This window comes from Capra hircus, chromosome 6 (assembly GCF_001704415.2).
Source record: "Capra hircus breed San Clemente chromosome 6, ASM170441v1, whole genome shotgun sequence".
NCBI classification, from domain to species: domain Eukaryota; kingdom Metazoa; phylum Chordata; class Mammalia; order Artiodactyla; family Bovidae; genus Capra; species Capra hircus.
Genome location: NC_030813.1, coordinates 103,386,576 through 103,405,079, shown reverse-complemented (window position 1 = coordinate 103,405,079; position 18,504 = coordinate 103,386,576). Strand labels below are relative to the sequence as shown.

The 18,504-nt window shown below is 50.0% G+C and overlaps 1 protein-coding gene and 1 non-coding gene across 2 annotated transcripts in view; both read right to left on the bottom strand.

Annotated features, from left to right (window-relative positions):
* JAKMIP1 (janus kinase and microtubule interacting protein 1) overlaps positions 1-17,414 on the bottom strand; it is a 131,108-nt gene extending 113,694 nt beyond the window's left edge. Inside the window, exon 1 of the mRNA XM_018049713.1 lies at positions 17,068-17,414. The gene's annotated coding sequence lies outside the window, so the exon portion shown is untranslated. The remainder of the gene's footprint in view (positions 1-17,067) is intronic.
* On the bottom strand, positions 11,398-11,470 carry TRNAC-GCA. The gene has a single exon. It is a non-coding gene; the product is annotated as a tRNA-Cys (tRNA).

The following is an 18,504-nucleotide window of genomic DNA, read 5'->3' as shown; positions in this document are numbered from 1 at the left end:
GGTATCAGAACTCCCCAGACAAATTTAGTTAAAAGCCAGACTTCTGACTTTTAACCCAGTGTTTCTGGTCCAGCAGCTCAGGGTGGGGCCTGAGACAGCACATTTCTGAAAAACGTTCCCAAGCAAGGCTGCTACTGCTGGTCCAGGACCCTACCTGAAGAACCACTGCTGTAATCTATTCATTACAAAGTCTCCTTAGTGTGACTCATTAAGGCAGGTGGTCATGGAAGCCTGCACAGGTAGGTCCTCCTAAGACGGGGAGGGTGGAGAAGGCAGAGGACTAGGCATTCCAGGAAGTGAGCAGCGTGAGCAAACACATGGCAGCTGGAAACGGCGGGTAAGGAAGTCAGTAGTTCACTGCGGTCCAAAGGGTGACGAGGAGCAATGGAGGATGAGGAGGGAGGAAAAACTGTGGCTGGAGATGACAGGCTGACAAGGGTGAAACTGAGCATCAGCTATGGACCAGGCCCTGTGTGTGCTGCTACTGATTTCCAATTTCATTGCAATGTGGTCAGGGAACACACTTTGTATTATACCTATCCTTTGAAGTTTATTGAGTTATTTGATGGCAAAGCATATGGTCTATCCTGGACACTGATCCATGAGCACTTGAGAAGTATATTCTTGGTGAAGAAGTGGAGAAAAGGGCACCCTTGTGCACTCTTGGTGGGAGTGTAAATTGGTGCAGCCACTATGGACAACAGTAGGGAGGCTCCTCAAAAACTTAAAGACAGAACTGTCACATGATCCACCATTTTCTGCTTCTGGGCATTTATCCAGAGAAAATGAAAATACTAACTTGAAAAGATATATGCACTTCTATGTTCATGGAAGCATTGTTTATAATGCCCAAGAGACTGAAAAATCCTGAGTACCCACTAGGTTGTTCACTGGTCACAAGTTCCCTGGTTGTTCCCTGGTGGCTCAGATGGTAAAGAATCTGCCTGCAATGGGGAAGACCCGGGTTTGACCCCTGGGGTCAGGAAGATCCCCTGGAGAAAGGGAAAGGCTACCCTCTCCAGTATTCTTACCTAGAGAATTTCAGGGACAGAGGAGCCTGGCGGACTACAGTCCATGTGGTCACAAAGAGTTGGATATGACTGAGCGACTAACACTTTGACTTTCAAGTGTCCCTTAGTGGATGAATGGATAAATAAAATGTAAAATAGATAGATATAAAATGGAATATTATTCAGTCACAAAAAAAGAATGAAATCTTGCCATTTGTGAGACATGGATGGACCTTGAGGGTATTATGCTAAGTGAAATGAGTTACACAGAGAAAGAAAAACACCACACGAACCTCACTTATATGTGGAATCTTAAAACAACAACAAAACCAAACTCACAGACACAGAGAACAGATTAGTGGTTGCCAGAGGTTGGGAGTGGGTGGGTAGGAGAGTGGGCAAAATGGGTTAAGGAGGTCACCAAGCACAAACTTCCAGTTACAAAATGTAAAAGTCATGGGGATGTAATTTACAGCATGGTAACTATAGTTAATAACACTGTTTTGTATATTTGAAACTTGCTAACTATAGTTCGTAATACTGTGTTGCATATTTGAAACTTGCTAAAAGAGAATATCTTAAAAGTTCCTGTCACAAGAAAAAAAATTTTTGGTAACTATATATAGTGACAGATGTTCACTAAACTTTGCAGTTATCACTCCATAATGTATACAAATATCAAATCATTATTTTATACACCTGAAACTAATATATTATGCCTCAATTATACCTCAATTTAAAATATGTTATTTATACACACACACACACACACACACGGACACACACACACAGAGATTTCCCTGGTGGCTCAGATGGTAAAGAATCCGCCTGCAATGAGGGACTGATGAGCTCAATCCCTTGGTTGGGAAGATCCCTTAGAGGAGGGCATGGCAACCCACTCTGGTATTCTTGCTGGGAAAATCCCACAGAGAGGAGCCTGGTGGGCTACAGTCCATACAGTCACAAACAGTCGGACATGACTGAACGACTGAGCACAACACACATATATACATACATATTCTGATGTTGTTGGTCGAGTATTCTTTTGCTATCTGCTAAGTCTGATTGGTTTATAATGTAGTTCAAGTTTTCTATTTCCTTACTGATCTGTCTAGTTGTTCTATCCACTATTGAAAGTAGGATATTGAAGTATCCAACTATTACTGTTGAATTATCTACTTCTCCCTTCTTTTCAATTAGTGTTTGCTCCATATATTTGGATGTTCTGCTGTTGGTGCGTATGTGTTTATAATTGTAATATCTTCTTGTTGAATTTACCCTTTTATCATTCAGTATTAGTATCAGTTCAGTCATTCAGTCGTATCCAACTCTTTGTGACCCCATGAACTGCAGCATGCCAGGCTTCCCTGTCCATCACCAACTCCCGGAGTCCACCCAAACCCATGTCCATTGAGTTGGTGATGCCATCCAGCCATCTCATTCTCTGTCATCCCCTTCTCCTCCTGCCCTCAATCTTCCCCAGCATCAGGGTCTTTTCAAATGAGTCAGCTCTTCGCATCAGGTGGCCAAAGTATTGGAGTTTCAGCTTTAACATCAGGACTGATCTCCTTTAGGATGGACTGGTTGGATCTCCTTGCAGTGCGAGGGACTCTCAAGAGTCTTCTCCAACACCACAGTTCAAAAGCATCAATTTTTCGGTGCTCAGCTTCTTTATAGTCCAACTCTCACATCCATACATGACCACTAGAAAAACCATAGCCTTGACTAGACAGACCTTTGTTGGCAAAGTAATGTCTCTGCTTTTTAATATGCTGTCTGCTGCTGCTGTTGATGCTAAGTCGCTTCAGTCGTGTCCAACTCTGTGCAGCCCCATAGACTGCAGCCCACCAGGTTCCCCCGTCCCTGGGATTCTCCATGCAAGAACACTGGAGTGGGTTGCCATTTCCTTCTCCAATGCATCAAAGTGAAAATTGAAAGTGAAGTTGCTCAGTCGTGTCCAACTCTTAGTGACCCCATGGTCTGCAGCCTACCAGGCTCCTCCGTCCATGGGATTTTCCAGGAAAGAGTACTGGAGTGGGGTGCCATAATATGCTGTCTAGGTTGTGTAATTAAATGTAATTATAAAGTATCCCTCTTTATCTCTGCTTTTTTACTTTAAATCTAGCTGGTATGATAGCAGTGAGTAGGGCATGGCAACCTAATCCAGTATTCTTGCCTGGAGAATCCCCATGAACAGAGGAGCCTGGCGGGCAACAGTCCATGGGGTTGCAAAGAGTTGGACATGACTGAGCGACTAAGCACACACATGGAATAAGTATAGTCACTGTCGCTTTCATATAGTTGCTCTTCAAATGATGTATATTTTTCCATACTTTTACTTCCAATCTATTTGTATATCTGAGTCTAAAGAGGTATACACCTGTAGACAGCGTAAAGTTAAGTCATTTTTAATACTTTTTTAATTCATAATTTTTAATTTATAATAATTAATTCTTTTAATACATTTAATACTAAAAATCTTTGGATTGGTTTGCCTTCTGATTGGTTTGTAGAATCCATTCACATTTAATGCTATTAATATTATTGATATAGTTGAGTTTACACCCTCCACATTACTTTTTATTTTCTACATGTCCCATGTCATTTTAGTTCCTCTGTTCCTCCTTTACTATGTTATTTTGCATTAGATGAATCAGACCAATGTCACAGCAAGAACTTCAAAGAGCTAACTCTTTTTAATTCAGATACAAAATTACCTCTTCAACAATTTTTAGGTTCTTAAATGGTTCACTTTCTAATCCATCCTGATTTTTTCTCTCTGGTTCCAGTAAACAGGAGCAAATCAATTATTCACCCAGTAGTCATGGAACACCAACTACAATAATGTCCATTACCAGCTTCCTGGGGTAGAGAATTTGAGGCTACAGTTTGACCTTCCCACCCAGAGGAGGGATAGAGCCATTCACAACATTTTGAGGATCATGTTCATGACATGTGATGATGAGAAGTGCTATAACAGTTCAGTGTTTCAGACCAAGGTGGAAAAGGATGGTTCCACGGATATTTTCAAGTGCCATGGCATTGCTTTCACAGACCTGGCACAGATGCTAACGAAGATCTAATGAGCAAGAGACTTTTCTACAGCTGAGACAATGAACAGGTAAGACACCGCAAAAAGATCAGTGCACATGCCTGCCTGAAAGTGTTAACACCCCTCCCCACCAATCTCCTTGTCACTTGACCTCTTAGTTTACCTACAATGCCCTCTGTTCAAGAAAGTGAAACTATAATCTAGGAGCTTATGAATTATGAAATCCAAAATTTACAATGTATGTTGTAAACATCTGAGGTTTGGGGCACCCAGAACTCCTCCCCCATCTTCTAGCTGGGGCATTCCCAATTTCTGATATCCTCTCCAGCTACAGGACTTGTTTACGTATTTTGGTATGAAATGTCTTGCATCCATCTTGCTAGTGGTAAAGAACCCACTTGCAATGCAGAAAACATAATGAGATGTGGGTTCCATCCCTGGTCAGGAAGATCCCCTTGAGGAGGGCACGACAACCCACTCTAGTATTCTTGCCTGGAGAATCCCATGGACAGTTATAGTCCATAGGGTCACTAAGAGTCAGAATACAACTGAATGGACTTAGCATGCATACATGAATGTCTTGCATGCACCTTTAGCCATGTCTATAGAAAACTCAGGAGATCTGTAATGCCCAAGCCCTCATAAACTGGACTCGTCTTGGGTATCTGGAAAATTTCCAGGGAGAGACAGATCATGTAAGTAAAACACCCATTTGCCCAACAATTGAAACAGATTAGGCAGAATCTGGGTGGGGAGGGACATCCAGGCCTTTGTTCAAAATAAGGTGTCTGGTGGGCAAAAGAACCTCTTCTGGCCCTGATCCTGAAAGGCTCCAAGACTTGCCACAGAAACTCGATTGCTGCCAGGCTTAATGAGCTCACTCGCCCAGCTGCCCTGGCACACGAAGCAGCCCTGCCAATTTCCAAAGAGAGATGTGTCTACCAGAGCATGTTCTGAGGTCCAGCTTTGGAGAAATGGAAAAAATCAGACCACTTTAACAAGAAGTACGACCTGAACACAAGAACATGGTTTGGATTCTGAAGAACAGCTTGCCAACATTTTTTTTCTGCCCTAAAGTAAAAGCAGGCTGCACTGTAAGGCAGTGAAACCCCCCTGTGCAGAAGGAAAACTTTATTAAATTCCGTAGAAGCTTCACTCGAGAAGGTAATGGCAACCCACTCCAGTATTCCTGTCTGAGAATTCCCATGGACAGAGGAGCCCGGCAGGCTACAGCCCATGGGGTCACAATGAGTCGGATATAACTTACAGACTAAACAACAACAGTAGAAGCTTCACAACCATCGTCTCGGGACTGATGGAGCAACCAGGGATGTTTCAGTTGAAAGTAATGAGGCATCCAAGGTTTGCAGAGTTGATGTCACTAGAGGTGCCCACTGCCAGGAAGGAGTGGGGCTTATTAAGGGCAGAATGGACTCAATGCAAACAACAGAGAGAAGAACCAACGGCACTCGGTTAAGGTCCCTCCCAACACTGACATTATAGGCAGATGAAACATACTCATTTTTCATTTTCTGGCTCAGATGTGAAGACAAATCAGTCATCATACTATCAACACCAAACACTGAGGCTAAAGGCCAAAAGCTATTGACCACCTACCGTGGCCCGACCCTGTGCCGGGCTGTGGGAGGCCCCCCGTGGACTAGGCAGCATCTCCCCTTCCTGGAACCTTCTGTCTAGCAGGAAAGTCTGGCAAGTCACTGGCAGCTGGAATACAGAATCCAGGGCAGCAGGAGCCCCAGGGACACACGCAACGTGGCCTGCAAATGTGGAAGCACTGTCAAAGAAGGTTTTCTGGAGGAAATAAGGCTGATGATGGATGCTCAGCACATGCAGAGGACGTCCACCAAGTGAATGGGGTAGGGAAGGCTAATTGGCAGATCTGCCAGAGGGACCGGCATGTACAAAGGCTAGACTCACTCAGGAATGGCAGGCAGACAGTATGGCTGGACGGTATGCTCTGGTGAAGGCCTGGGAGGACAGAGGCAGGGGCAGGCCAGAAGGGAGGAAGGAGGAAGCCTCTTTAGTCTGTTCCTCTGCCTCCAGGCTCTTTGTCTTAATCCAGCCCCACTGACTTCATTCACTGTGTCTTCACTTGTAGATCAAGCTGACAGGTCCCTCCTGGGGCCCCACCATCCAAGCTGGGCTTTGGAGCCTGCAGGGTTTCACAAGTGGCGGTGGGTGAGGGAGGTGTTGCAGGCAGAGGCAGCTGGCAAGCAAGGGTCTAGGAAAAGGGACAGTGCTTAGGAGAGGGGTACCATTCACTGGGGGAGATGCAGGAATTGAGCTGGAAGCAGGCCATGGGGGCCTTGAAGACAGGTGAAGGTGGCTGCACTCTTCAGCAATCAGCAACTGTCAGAGTAGCCAGAGATCTGACCCCCCAGCCCCACCACGTGGGCAACCTCAGGTAAGTCACTCGTTCTCCAGCAATGACTGCGGCCCAGTGAGGGCTGGAGGGGAAGACTCGCTGTCACACGCAATAACCCATTTTCACTTACACATGTGCAAGGCCCACCGCTAAGCCCTCACCCAGCACGCACACAAGGTCAGGCACCTGCTGGCAGGTGTGTGTGTGTGGAAGATGAGGAGAATGCCCCTGACCCGTGAAAAACTGGGATAAAACCTCCCTGGGCATTTCTCCACGTGAAGCGCATGCATCCCTGGCCGGGGTCTGGGTGTGACCCTCTCCCCAAACGCCAGAGCTCCCAACAGTGAAGTGATTTGTCTCTCTTGTAGCTTCTGGCAAGATCAAGAGGGGCTCAATACAGGCTCCCTCCCAAGTGCAGAAAGCAGAGAAGATGCGGTCTCCAGCAGTGAAGGTACACACCACCAGAAGACAGCCTTGCCACGACCAGAGCATCAGTGGCCCTCGTCCAATCAGCGCTGACCATGGCGCAGCCCCGCCCACGAGATGCTCAGAGGCGAGATCTCCGTATTCCGGGGCGAGCGAAAGTCGCTCAGTCCTGTCAGACTCTTTGCGACCCCATGGATAGTCCATGGATTCTCCAGGCCAGAATACTGGAGTGGGTAGCCTTTCCCTTCTCCAGGGGATTGTCCCAACCCAGGGATCGAACCCAGGTCTCCCACACTGCAGGTGGATCCTTTACCAGCAGAGCCACAGGGGAAGCCCACATTATCCGGGGCCCTCTGCGAAATGAACTGCAAAGTCTTCCCAGAACATAAAATTTCTGGTACAGTTATTATATGCAGAGGGATTAAAAAGGCCAGAACCGCTGAGTGGAGGCAATTCTGAGTAGAGTGGCCCAATGTTCCAGCACTCTCGGGTCATCCCAAAGTGTTCATCTTGGCTGCCAGTTACAGAGCTTATCAAGCCCCAGGCTATAGGTGGATTCACCCCAGCTCTCCTCACAGTTCAGTTCAGTTCAGCCACTCAGTCCTGTCCGCCTCTGCGACCCCATGGACTGCAGCACGCTAGGCCTCCCTGTCCATCACCAACTCCCAGAACTTACTCAAACTCATGTCCATTGAGTCGGTGACGCCATCCAACCATCTCATCCTCTGTCGTCCCCTTCTCCTCCCGCCTTCAATCTTTCCCAGCATCAGGGTCTTTTCAAATGAGTCAGTTCTTCTAATCAGGTGGCCAAAGTTTTGAAATTTCAGCCCTGACCGCTCCGAGCTAGAGACCCAGCCCTCTTCACTCTATCACTATTTCTCAGGTATCCTTACTTATACCTTTCAGAGAATAATCACAGTCTTAGTGGCGGGGTTTGTGTTTTATTTGGGTCTCCCCTCTCTCAGACTGAAAGCTGCCATGGGCAGGGACCTAGCCACTCGTGTTCATGGGGCTATAGCTCCTTTCAGGGGCACACAGGAGGCCCTCAAATGTGCACTGTCATTGTTTGTCATCAGATTGAGCTTCTTGTTTACAGAGGAGGAAACTGGAAGCATGGAAAAAATGTGACTCACTTGCCCAGGGCCACACACTTCACAAAGGCAAAGCCACCAACCTCTGGAGCAGCACTGTCCCCCAAAATACAATGTGAACCCCACACGCAATTTTAAAATTTCTAGCAGCCGTATTTTAAAAATGTAAACATAAACAAGTGACACTAATTTTAATAATACATTTCATGTAGCCAATATATCCAGAACAGTTCCGTTGTAATAAGTAATCAATGTCCAAGTTATTACTGAGATCTTTCTCATTCTCTTTTTCCTACAAAGTCTTTGAAATCCAGAGTATTTTCCACTCTCCAGGGCATGCGAGCATATGACTTAGGAGACTCATTCACAATTATTATAAGCACTACTTTTGGAACCACCACCAGCAGCAGCGCTTACTAACATCTACTGTATACTGACAGGCTCTGGGCCATCTACACAGTTATTTCTGACCTCCACACTATCCCCAAGGGCTCGGGACACTGGACTTTCTCCATACTGAAGAGAAAAAAAGGTGAAGCTGGGAAAGATTAAGTAACAGGCTCAAGATCATCAAGCTAGCAAGGTGAAGTTAGGAAATTAACTCACATCTGACTCCAAGCGGTAGCAACACTTATTTCTTGGGCAGCTACTGCATGCCTACGTCCTGGGCTAGGAGACAGAAAACATGCCAGATTAGGTTCCTGCGCTTGCGGTGCTTTCAGTCCAGCTTATGAGGACTAGGGCAATGATCACAAATGGGGAAACAAACCCACTTCAGATCTTGATGTCAGAAGCAACAAGGGGACAAAGGGGAGAGTAACAGTGGAGGGGGCAGGTGGGCATCTCCTGGGGAAGGGCAGGGAAGACCTCTCCAAAGAGGGGAAATTTAAGCTGACATGAAGGGTGAGAAGAAGCCAGTTCTGGAGAGGGCAGGAGATGAAGAGGCCAGGAAGCAAGGGGCAGACCTAACTGCAAAGCATCTGGCACATTCCAGGAACACACAGAAAGGTGGTTGGGCTCCCTGCCTGTGCCAGCTGTCTCTCTGGGCCACTCAGGTGCCCCGTGCCGGCCCTCCTGCCTCTGGGTACTCCCACACTCTGGCTTGGAAAGTGAGAAATCAATAAACCGTTCTACAGATGTCAAGAGCAAGTCAAGGCTGGAGGTCCCCATCATAGAACTGGGCATGGGGGACACATCCACAGCTATCTGATGAGTGTCTGAACAGATGAATTAGTGAGTAATGGGGAGAGTGAGTGGAAATGCCAAAATAGAACCTTGGCAGCCGGGGCCGCAGGAAGAGGGGCCATGCTTCAAACAGTCTGCACAATAGCCAAAAGGTGAAAACCTCCTGAGTGTCCATCCTTGAAATGGAAGCAATGAATGGGTCACAAAATGTGGCCCATCCTTACAATGGAACAGTACTCAGCCTTAAAAAGGACTGAAGTATGGATGCATGCTATGATCTGGATGAACCTTGAGGGCACTATGCTCAGTGAAAGAAGGCAGACACAAAAGGCCACACATTATATATGAGTCTGTGTATATGAAATTCCACAACAGGAGAATCACACAGACAGAAGGCAGGTGGGTGGCTGCCAAAGGCTGCGGGAGGGGGAAGGGGTTTTCCTTGGGGGTGATGAAACTGTTTTTAAACCCAGTGGTGTTGGCTGTACAACATTGTGAATCTATTAATACTAAATGCCACTGATTTGTATATTTTAAAATGGCTAATCTTGAATTCCAGCTCAGCTTTAAAAAGGAGAGGGGAAAGGAGGAAAAAAGGAATTGTTTCAACAGAAGAGTCAGGTGGTGATTCTGTTAAATAAAATAAAACCCCATGTCTCAGAAAGCAGGTAGGAGTGATCAGCCTCCAGAAGTACCAGAATAGAAACGGAAGAGAAGAGGACTTTCCAAAGCTGAAAGAAGTAGAAAGCGACTTTACCAGATCACTCTCGCCTCCACTATTTGTTGCCGTTCAGTCACTCAGTTGTGTCCGACTCTTCGCGACCCCATGGACGGCAGCACGCCTCCACTGCAGATGCCTGTAATCCTCAGGGTCTGTCCCATAAGGGCAGCAGGACACTCCTCAGTGGTGTGTCCCACTCCCCCCAGGCCTGAGGAGGGGACCAGGGGCCAGGCCAGGGCTCCTGTATCAAAATACAGCCGAGATGGAGGCTCGGGGGCCAGCAGGCCAAGCCAGCGCATCCCCTGACCTGGCACACACAAGGGCATTACTGCCACGATGGGCGGCCCTTGGCAGCCCCAGGATGGCCGCAACAGAACCTCCTTTCATTCCCTAGAGTGGCCCTTCAGCCAAGTCTGGGCCGCAGGGGAGAAGGGACAGCAGGAAAGCTGCATCCACACAGCACAGGGGTCCCCTGAGGTCTAGCTGGGGGCTTTAGGATACACGATGGGTCCTGTGGGTGATTCCAGGACCTGGAAAGGATAAAGGGACACCACGAGCCACACAGAGAGGACAGACCAGCCTCACAGCTGTTTCAGGTATGGCTGTTCCAGGGACAGCATCACAGATACCATCCAGTGCGCGAGGCTGGCCTTTCCCCTCTGTTCTTTATTTCATCCTCGCACCCACGTGGTCTGCAGGGACAGGGACTGGGGCTATGCCCATTTCACAAATGAGGCCACTGAGCTCCAGAGGGTTCAAAGGGTACAGACGATCATCCACGGTCAGTATACTGCAGAACAAGCATTCAATCCCCAGGATTCCACCAAAGCCTCCTGTGCTAAATTATAATGCTGCTGATGCTTGCTTTTTTCTACAAAACACCCACAAGGCAGGATGGGGTTATGGTTAAGAACGTGACCTGCCAATTTGGGAAGACAGAAAAGTGCTGAAGATGGATGTTGATGGTGGTTACGCAACACTATGAAGTACTCAATGCCACTGAACTATATGTATGGATTTGAAACAAAGATACTTTAAGAAGTCATCAGGTACCGGGACATTAAGAAATTGGGGGATTGAAATTTTTAACCATAGGTATCATACGGAACCACATTCTCTGAACATGTATAAGATTCAATTAGAAGCTGACAAAAAATATAAATTCTTCCCCTCCTCAAAAAAATAAATAAATAACATGGGCTGCCAGTTTTGTGACCCTGGGTAGGCTTCAGAGCCTCTATGTGCCCACCGATAAAATGAGAAATGCAAGCATCTTCCTCCAGGGTTGTGTCCAAGTGAAAATCACTCAGTCACATCTGACTCTGTGGCCCCATGGACTATACAATCCATGGAATTCTCCAGGCCAGAATACTGGAGTGGGTAGCCTTTCCCTTCTCCAGGGTGCTCTTTCCAACCCAGGGATGGAACCCAGGTCTCCTGTATTGCAGGCTGATTCTTTACCAGCTGAGCCACAAGGGAAGCCCAAGAATACTGGAGTGGGTAGCCTATCCCTTCTCCAGGGGATCTTCCCTGACCTAGGAATTGAACCAGGGTCTCCTGCATTGCAGGCAGATTCTTTACCAACTGAGCTATCAGGGAAGCCCCTGGGGTTGTGTCCAGGACTGGATGAACTCAAACCAGGGAGAAAGCACAGACCAGGGGGCAGCAAACTTCTGCAAAGGGCCAGGTAGTAAATGTTTCTGACTTGACAGATGTCTGCGCCAACTGCCCAACTCTGCCAGTACAGGGCAGAAGCAGCCATAGATGGCAGATACACAAATGGGCATGACTGGGTGCCAATAAAACTTTATTTACAGCATCAAGCACCGGGTGGATGAGCTGTAGCTTGTGGATAGTCTGGCATTTGGTACATACTCAGGCAATGTTTCCATTAAGGAAAACGGCATTTGTCTCAATTCATTTCCGTAGACTTCAGTTGAGAGGAACAGTATTCCTTGTGGTTCTGAAAATAAATACTATCACCAAAGACAAGAGCAGAGGCCCCCTCCCCACTGGGGCACTGCCTCCTCCCTCACTCTGAGAACCCCAATGCCCTTTCTCTGCTGCCCCGTGCAAGCTAAATGGTGTCAGTCATGTCTGACTCTTTGCAACTCTATGGACCATAGCCAGTCAGGCTCCTCTGTCCATGCAATCCTCCAGACAAGAATACTGGAGGGGGTTGCCACGCCTTCCTCCAGGGGATCGGGGGATCTTCCCAATCCAGGTATCCAACCCACCTCTTAGGTCTCCTGCATTGGCAGGCAGGTTCTTTAGCACTGGCGCTACCTGGAAAGCCCCACTGCTGGGTACCAGCATGTTAATTACGCCCTGGTAATTAAGACCTCCTGGGCCACTCCCTGCAAGCACTAGTGCCCCTTCCCACTCCCTACAGGTGAGGCTCCTGACCCCTGCCCTTCACACCGGGAGGACCCCAGGACCCCCTTCCTGGTCCTTGCCCCTCACTGCTGACCCACAGTGCCTGGGCTGTCCCTCTGGCTTTGGAAAGGCATAAGCAAAGAAAACATTTTCCTAAGGCATTCAGGGCTAGAGTGACAAGCCAAGGTCCCTCTGGTGGCCAGCCTGCAGGCCTTTTTCCGAGCCTCAGGCTACAGCAACACCAAAAGCTACTACTGGCTTTAAGGTAACATGTTTCTATTAAAAGCACTAAGAAGGCTCTTCTGATTGATTTCTCACACCAGTCCTGCAGGAAAGTTGTCTTTCCGTTACAGGAATCGGCGTGCTTCATGGAGCAACACCTAAGCTTTGGAGGGAGACCATCCCCCGCCTCCACCACTGCTTAGTTCTTCCAGCTCCATCTCTAGACACAGCCCCTAACAAAAGGGTTCATGCAATCCTTACCCTGCCTGCTGCTGGGCAGTTTAAATTAAGATAATTCATGGCAAGACTGGGAGTTTAAGCAACCATAGAGAGCTGTTTTCTTTCAGTGAACATCACGAGAAAGGAACTGGGCACAGAGAGGTTAAGTGACTTGCCCAAGGTCACATAGCCAGTAGGGTCTGAGCTCGTTCCTCGGAGCAGGTCCTGTAACCCAGCCCTGTGCCTTCACAGCCCACCTCACCTAGCTGGTAGCCACAGCCTACGACCATTATTTTCATTAAGGGTTTTCCCTGAAACAAGGAACCAACCAACAAGGACCTACTATACAGCACAGAGAACTAGGCTCAATACCTCGTAATAACCTATAATAGACAAGAATCTGAAATATATATATATAACTAAATCATGTTGCTACACACTTGAAACTAACATAACAATGTAAATCAACTTTATTTCAATAATTTTTTTTAAAAAAAGAGTTTTCCTAAGAATTGGATGGCGATGACTATAACCGCTCACTCCAGCAATGAACAGGAAAAAGTCCAGACAAAAGAGGCATCAGAGGATCTGCTCTGGGGCCAGTGGACTCTGAGTTCAAGATTCCTGCACCATTCTCAGCACCTTCTCACACAAGTCTGCACAGTTGGAATTAGTCAACAAGGCACCCATCCCCTTCATCTTTCATTCTTGCTTACTGAATATTTAGCTTATTGGCCTGATGATGTTAGCTTGGGAAGGACAAAGAAGGTGAGGGCCTCTAACCAGGGCATTTACTCTGTGACAAAGCTAAAGGGTTTATTTTCCCAAATCACGTATCACACACTCCTTCATCATCATGTTGTTGCTGTTCAGCCACTAAGTCGTGTCCAACTCTTTGGGACCGCATGGACTTCAGCATGCCAGGCCTCCCTGTCTCTCACCATCTCCCAGAGTCTGCCCAAATTCATGTCCATTGAATCATCATCATCACCACTTATTTAAGTGCCTCAGATGCCCAGAGGCCACACTTCTGATCCCCACACCAATTCAGCCAAAGATGGACCACTGCCCTTATTTGTACTGGAAATAGAGGCTCAGAGAGGTTAATCCTTTTGCCCAAGATCACACAGCTGTCAAGAACAGGACACCGTTGAGCGCAGCTTCAGGAGCCCTGCAGGTTGGTCCAACCACAGTGGGGAAGGAGGCAGAGAGAGAAGAACCAGGATACACCCCAGCCTCTTATGTCTCCTGCATTGGCAAGCAGGTCCCTTAACACTTAAAGAGATAAACAACCCACAGCACACAGGGGCAACTGCTGCTGGTTGACAGCTTCCTCAGAAACCGTTCCTTCTGCCACTCATCTCCCAGGCTCAACGTGCTCTGTGCACTAAGAAATCGGGCTCCGGGGGCCTCCCTGGTGGCTCAGTGGTAAAGAATCCACCTGCCAATGCCAGAGACATGGGTTCGATCCCTGGCCCAGGATGATTCCACATGCAGCGGAACAGCTGGGCCCAGACGCTACAACTATTGAGCCTGTGCTCTTGAGCCCAGGAAGGAACCGCAACCACTGAGCCCTCGCGCTGCAGCTACTGAAACCCAAGCACCCTAGAGTCTGTGCTCCACAGCAAGTGAAGCCACTACAATGAGAAGCCCGTGCAAAGCAACTCGAGAGGAGTCCCCACTCTCTTCAACTCGAGAAAAGCCCTCACAGCAATGAAGACCCAGCACAGCCAAAAATAAATTAAAAAAAAAAAAAAGGGCTCCATCCTGCTTCCTCCTCGTGAAGCCTTCAGGTCGGGGAAGCGAGCTGTCATGCTCTCTCCCTGTCCCTCTGCATGTGTCTCTCTTATAGCGCTGACAGTACACGTGCCTCCCCAGGAAGACAGAGCCCCACCAAACAGGTGCTGCCTCTCAGATCTCACTGTGCCTCTCATCTCTGGTGGGCAAAGTCTTCTAAAGGAAAAATGACATAAATATTATACAATGTACGGATATAAGGTTCTGCAAGAGCTAAGTGTGTGTTAGTCGCTCAGTGGTGTCCAGCTGTTTACAACCCCATGGACTGTAGCCAGCCAGGCTTCTCTGTCCATGAAGTTCTCCAGGCAAGATTACTGGAGTAGGTTGCCATTCCCTTCTCCAGAGGATCTTCCCAACCCAGGGATCAAACCCAGGTCTCCTGCACTGCAGGCGGATTCTTTCATCATCTGAGCCAGCAGAGAAGCGAGAGATAAGAGAACCACATAATCTGTTCGAGGAGAATCGAGGAACACCACAAGACTCTCCACCACAGAATCTCCCACGAGAGCTGGGCCTTGTCATATGAATAGGAGTTCTCCAGACACACAAAGAAGGGGAAACTTTTTGGGAGAAAACACAGCCTGTGGGGAAACCCTAAATGCGAAGACACATCTGGGGACACAGGGGTGGCGTGTCTGCCTCAGACGGTGTGGCAGGGAGATGGAGAGGTGGCCCAGGGAAGCCAGGATGGGAAGAACTTTCGAGGAGGTCATGGAGGCAGGGGGAGCTGTGGGTGGTTTGTGAAGGAGGAAAAATGGCAATGAATTCATTTGCTGGACCCACATTCTGACCCTTTTGAGGGGCTTCTTGCTAGGACAAGACTCAAGGTAAGAGTGAACAACCCCACCCCAGACTCTGAACAGGCACGTTTAGTATTACAAACCACATGCAGAAGTCTCAACAACAAAGCTTTGCAATCATCCAGTAGGCTCCATCGAGTTGTATAAAACAAAAAGATTGCTCAGAGCAGCGGGTCTCCGCGAGTTACCAAATGTCCTGCTGGACAAGCATCCTAGGGGAAGGAAGGGGAAGCGGGGGATCCTCACCACCCCATCCCATCTCCAAATCTGCCCCTCCTCCTCATCCATTCCGGCTCATGGGAGAGCCACCCACCTGCTCAAGGCCCTGGAGAAGAAGCCGGCCCCTCCTATAGCCTTGGCCCTCACCAGTGGGTCACCCTGAGATGAGAGGCGGTACGCCCTTAGGCCAGATATTTACTCTGGGTTGAGGCTACCTGCACCCCACTCCAGGACCTCTAGTCTGATCAGGGAGGCGGAGGCTATCGGATAGGATGGCAATGTGTCCAGCTCTGTCATACAGGGACACTCAGGCGGGTGGCAGGAATGGGGGGGGGCGCGCGGAGGGAGGCCCACCGTGCTCTCCCTGCCTTGTTCTAGAAGGAGCTGTCCAAATGAAGGAGGGATGTTCCCGGAGAGGGAACAGCACAAGCAAAGGCCAAGGACAGTGTGCCTGCGAGTGTGCAAGGAAGGGGTGGGGGCCGCGGAGGAGGACCAGGGTTAGATACAGTATCTCTGGAGCTTACAGAGCTGGGCAGAGGCTGGCGCAGAGCCCAGGCTGCCCCAGACGTCCGGAGAAGGGCAGACCAGAGTGTGTGGGGAGGGGTGGTGCTGGTGGTGTGTACGCGGAGGGTGGGGGTGGAGGGTGGGTGGTGGCTGCTTTTAGGTAAAAGGCTCCAGCGTGGGAAGCAGCCTCTATCAGGGAGGACAAGACCGGATCCTCAGGAGCCTAAAGCCAGAGGGTGGAGTGATGGAGCGATGGAGCGAAGGGGCCGGGAAGCGAAGGCGCGGGAGGCCAGAGAGGCTGCTGGCCTGAACGCAGGGCATCCGGCAAGGTGCCGGGCCCCACGGGAGCCAATCTCTGTGCGCCATCTCCGGAGGCCGAATGCGCCCAGGACGCGCCGGCCAGGCGGGAGGGTGGGTACCAGCCTTTCTTCGCGTTTCTCTAGCCTCCTCCCCGGCGCCCACGTGGGCGGAGCAGCGTGGGGGTGTGCAGTGCGTGGGGTGGGGCGGCCTCGCCCTCCCGGCCCCCAGCCTCCAAGGCGCGGCCCCGGGGCTCCATCCTCTGGGCCATCTCGCCCGGCTGAGATCCGGGGGACCCAGACCTACTCAGTGGGTGGGACATCCAGGGAACCGACCGACCACGCCCCCCCATCCCCCGCGCCACTCCCGGGAGGCGCCCGGTGGGTCCCCATCCCCCTCCACAGATTGGGGGCGGAATGGGGAGAGGAGTGGAAATGGGGGTGGCGTGAGGAAGAGAGGCGGGGGAAGCGTCTGTAGGGAGGCGACGCAGAGTCCTCCGGACGGGATACGCCGCAGGGGGATTTGGAAGGGAGTGGGGGATGGGAACGGAAGGGTGGGGAACCTCGGAGGTGAGATGCGAAAGTGGCAGCGGTATTAAAGGGGGCGCGAAAGGCTGGAGGAGGGGAGAGACAGGTGGGCGATGGGGCGGGGCGGCACCGGTCACTGCCTCCCTTGCCACTGTGCCAGCCCCATCGATCGCGGGGTCCGCGGGTTCCCTTTGGCCAGCGCGCGCCTCCCGCCCCCCGGCGCACCTGTACCCACCTGCTCGGTGCTCAGGCCCGAGCCGGGCAGCAGCAGCAGCAGCAGCGGGCGTAGCGAGTGCAGCCCCGCACCGCATCCTCCGGCCGCCCCCTCCCCGCCCCGAGCTTACGCTGCCACCGCCCCCGCCTTAAAAAGGACAAAACGGAACGGAAGGATTCATGCAAAATTTCAAAACAAAAAAATCGAAAGAAGCAAATGAGAAAGACCAGCTGATGCGCGCGTGGCTCGGCTGGGCGAGGGGCGAGGTGCAGCGATGCCGGGTGACCGTGCTCCGGGCAGCCGGCCGGCGCGTGCCGCACACTCCCGGCTGCAGCTAGCTCCGCCGCCCGCCGCCCGCCGCCCGGCTCGCAGCGCAGCCCCGCCCCTCACTCGGGGCGCCCCTCCGGTTGGCCCGTCCTCCTGCCAGTCAGAGGGGAGGGCCCGGCGCTCGCCCCGCCCCAGCCCAGGGCAGTTGCCGGGAGCTGTTCTGCCGCCAGGAGGAGAGTTTTGAGGAGGCCTGAGTTTGCGCAGTGGACCCGGCGACTTGTGCCCGGGAGGAGTGGGGGTCCCGCTGCTGAGCTCCTCCAAGCTAGCAGCTCTGCCGCCGCCTTAGTCGAAGCTGTTGTTGCAGGCAGAGCCTCCACCTAGAGCTAAGGGCCCCAGGAAACTCATCCCTGCCCTCAGGGGGTTCACATCCATTTTGGAGGGGGTGTATATCACCTGGAACTGTGGCTGTCCGGGGCCACCTATGGTCTGGAAGACACAACCAGAGATAGCAATCTGAAGGTCAGGAGTTAAAGGAAAATATTGACGGTGTCACAGCCAGCAGGTGGCACAGACTTGGCGACTAGGCAAAAGAGCATCACCCAACAGTAGTAAAATGGACCATGTGATGTCCAGCTGAGGGTTGAAGAAAGGGTAGGATTTAGTTAGGCAAAGATTCATTCATTCGCTTTCATTTTATCTCCTTTCGTTTGATCTCCTTGCAGTGCAAGCGACTCTCAAGGGTCTTCTCCAGCACCAGGATTTGAAAGCATCAGTTCTTCAGCGCTCAGCCTTCTTTATGGTTCAACTCTCACATAATGTTACATATTTGAGAATCCAAAGTGTGGGATGGGAAGGTAGGCAGAAGCCAGCACATGCAGGCTACAAGAAAGAATTTGTTTATCCTGAGACTGTCTCACCAGGTAAGGGGGTCTATAGGACCACTGTCAGATTTGTGCAAGTGTATACATCAGGATAAGCTATATGAAGCCCAAGTAACAAATGAACCCAAATATCACCATCGTGTTTCTTGCTCACATCCTACCTGAGCCAGCAGGGCACTCTGCTGGCTCTAGTCAGTCAGGAGCCCAAGCTGAAACCATGTACGCATAATATTTTTGGCACTTTGAATGAAAGGTGGCAAATTTTACCAGCTTTTAAAGCTTCCACTTGGAAGAGACATCACTTCGCTTT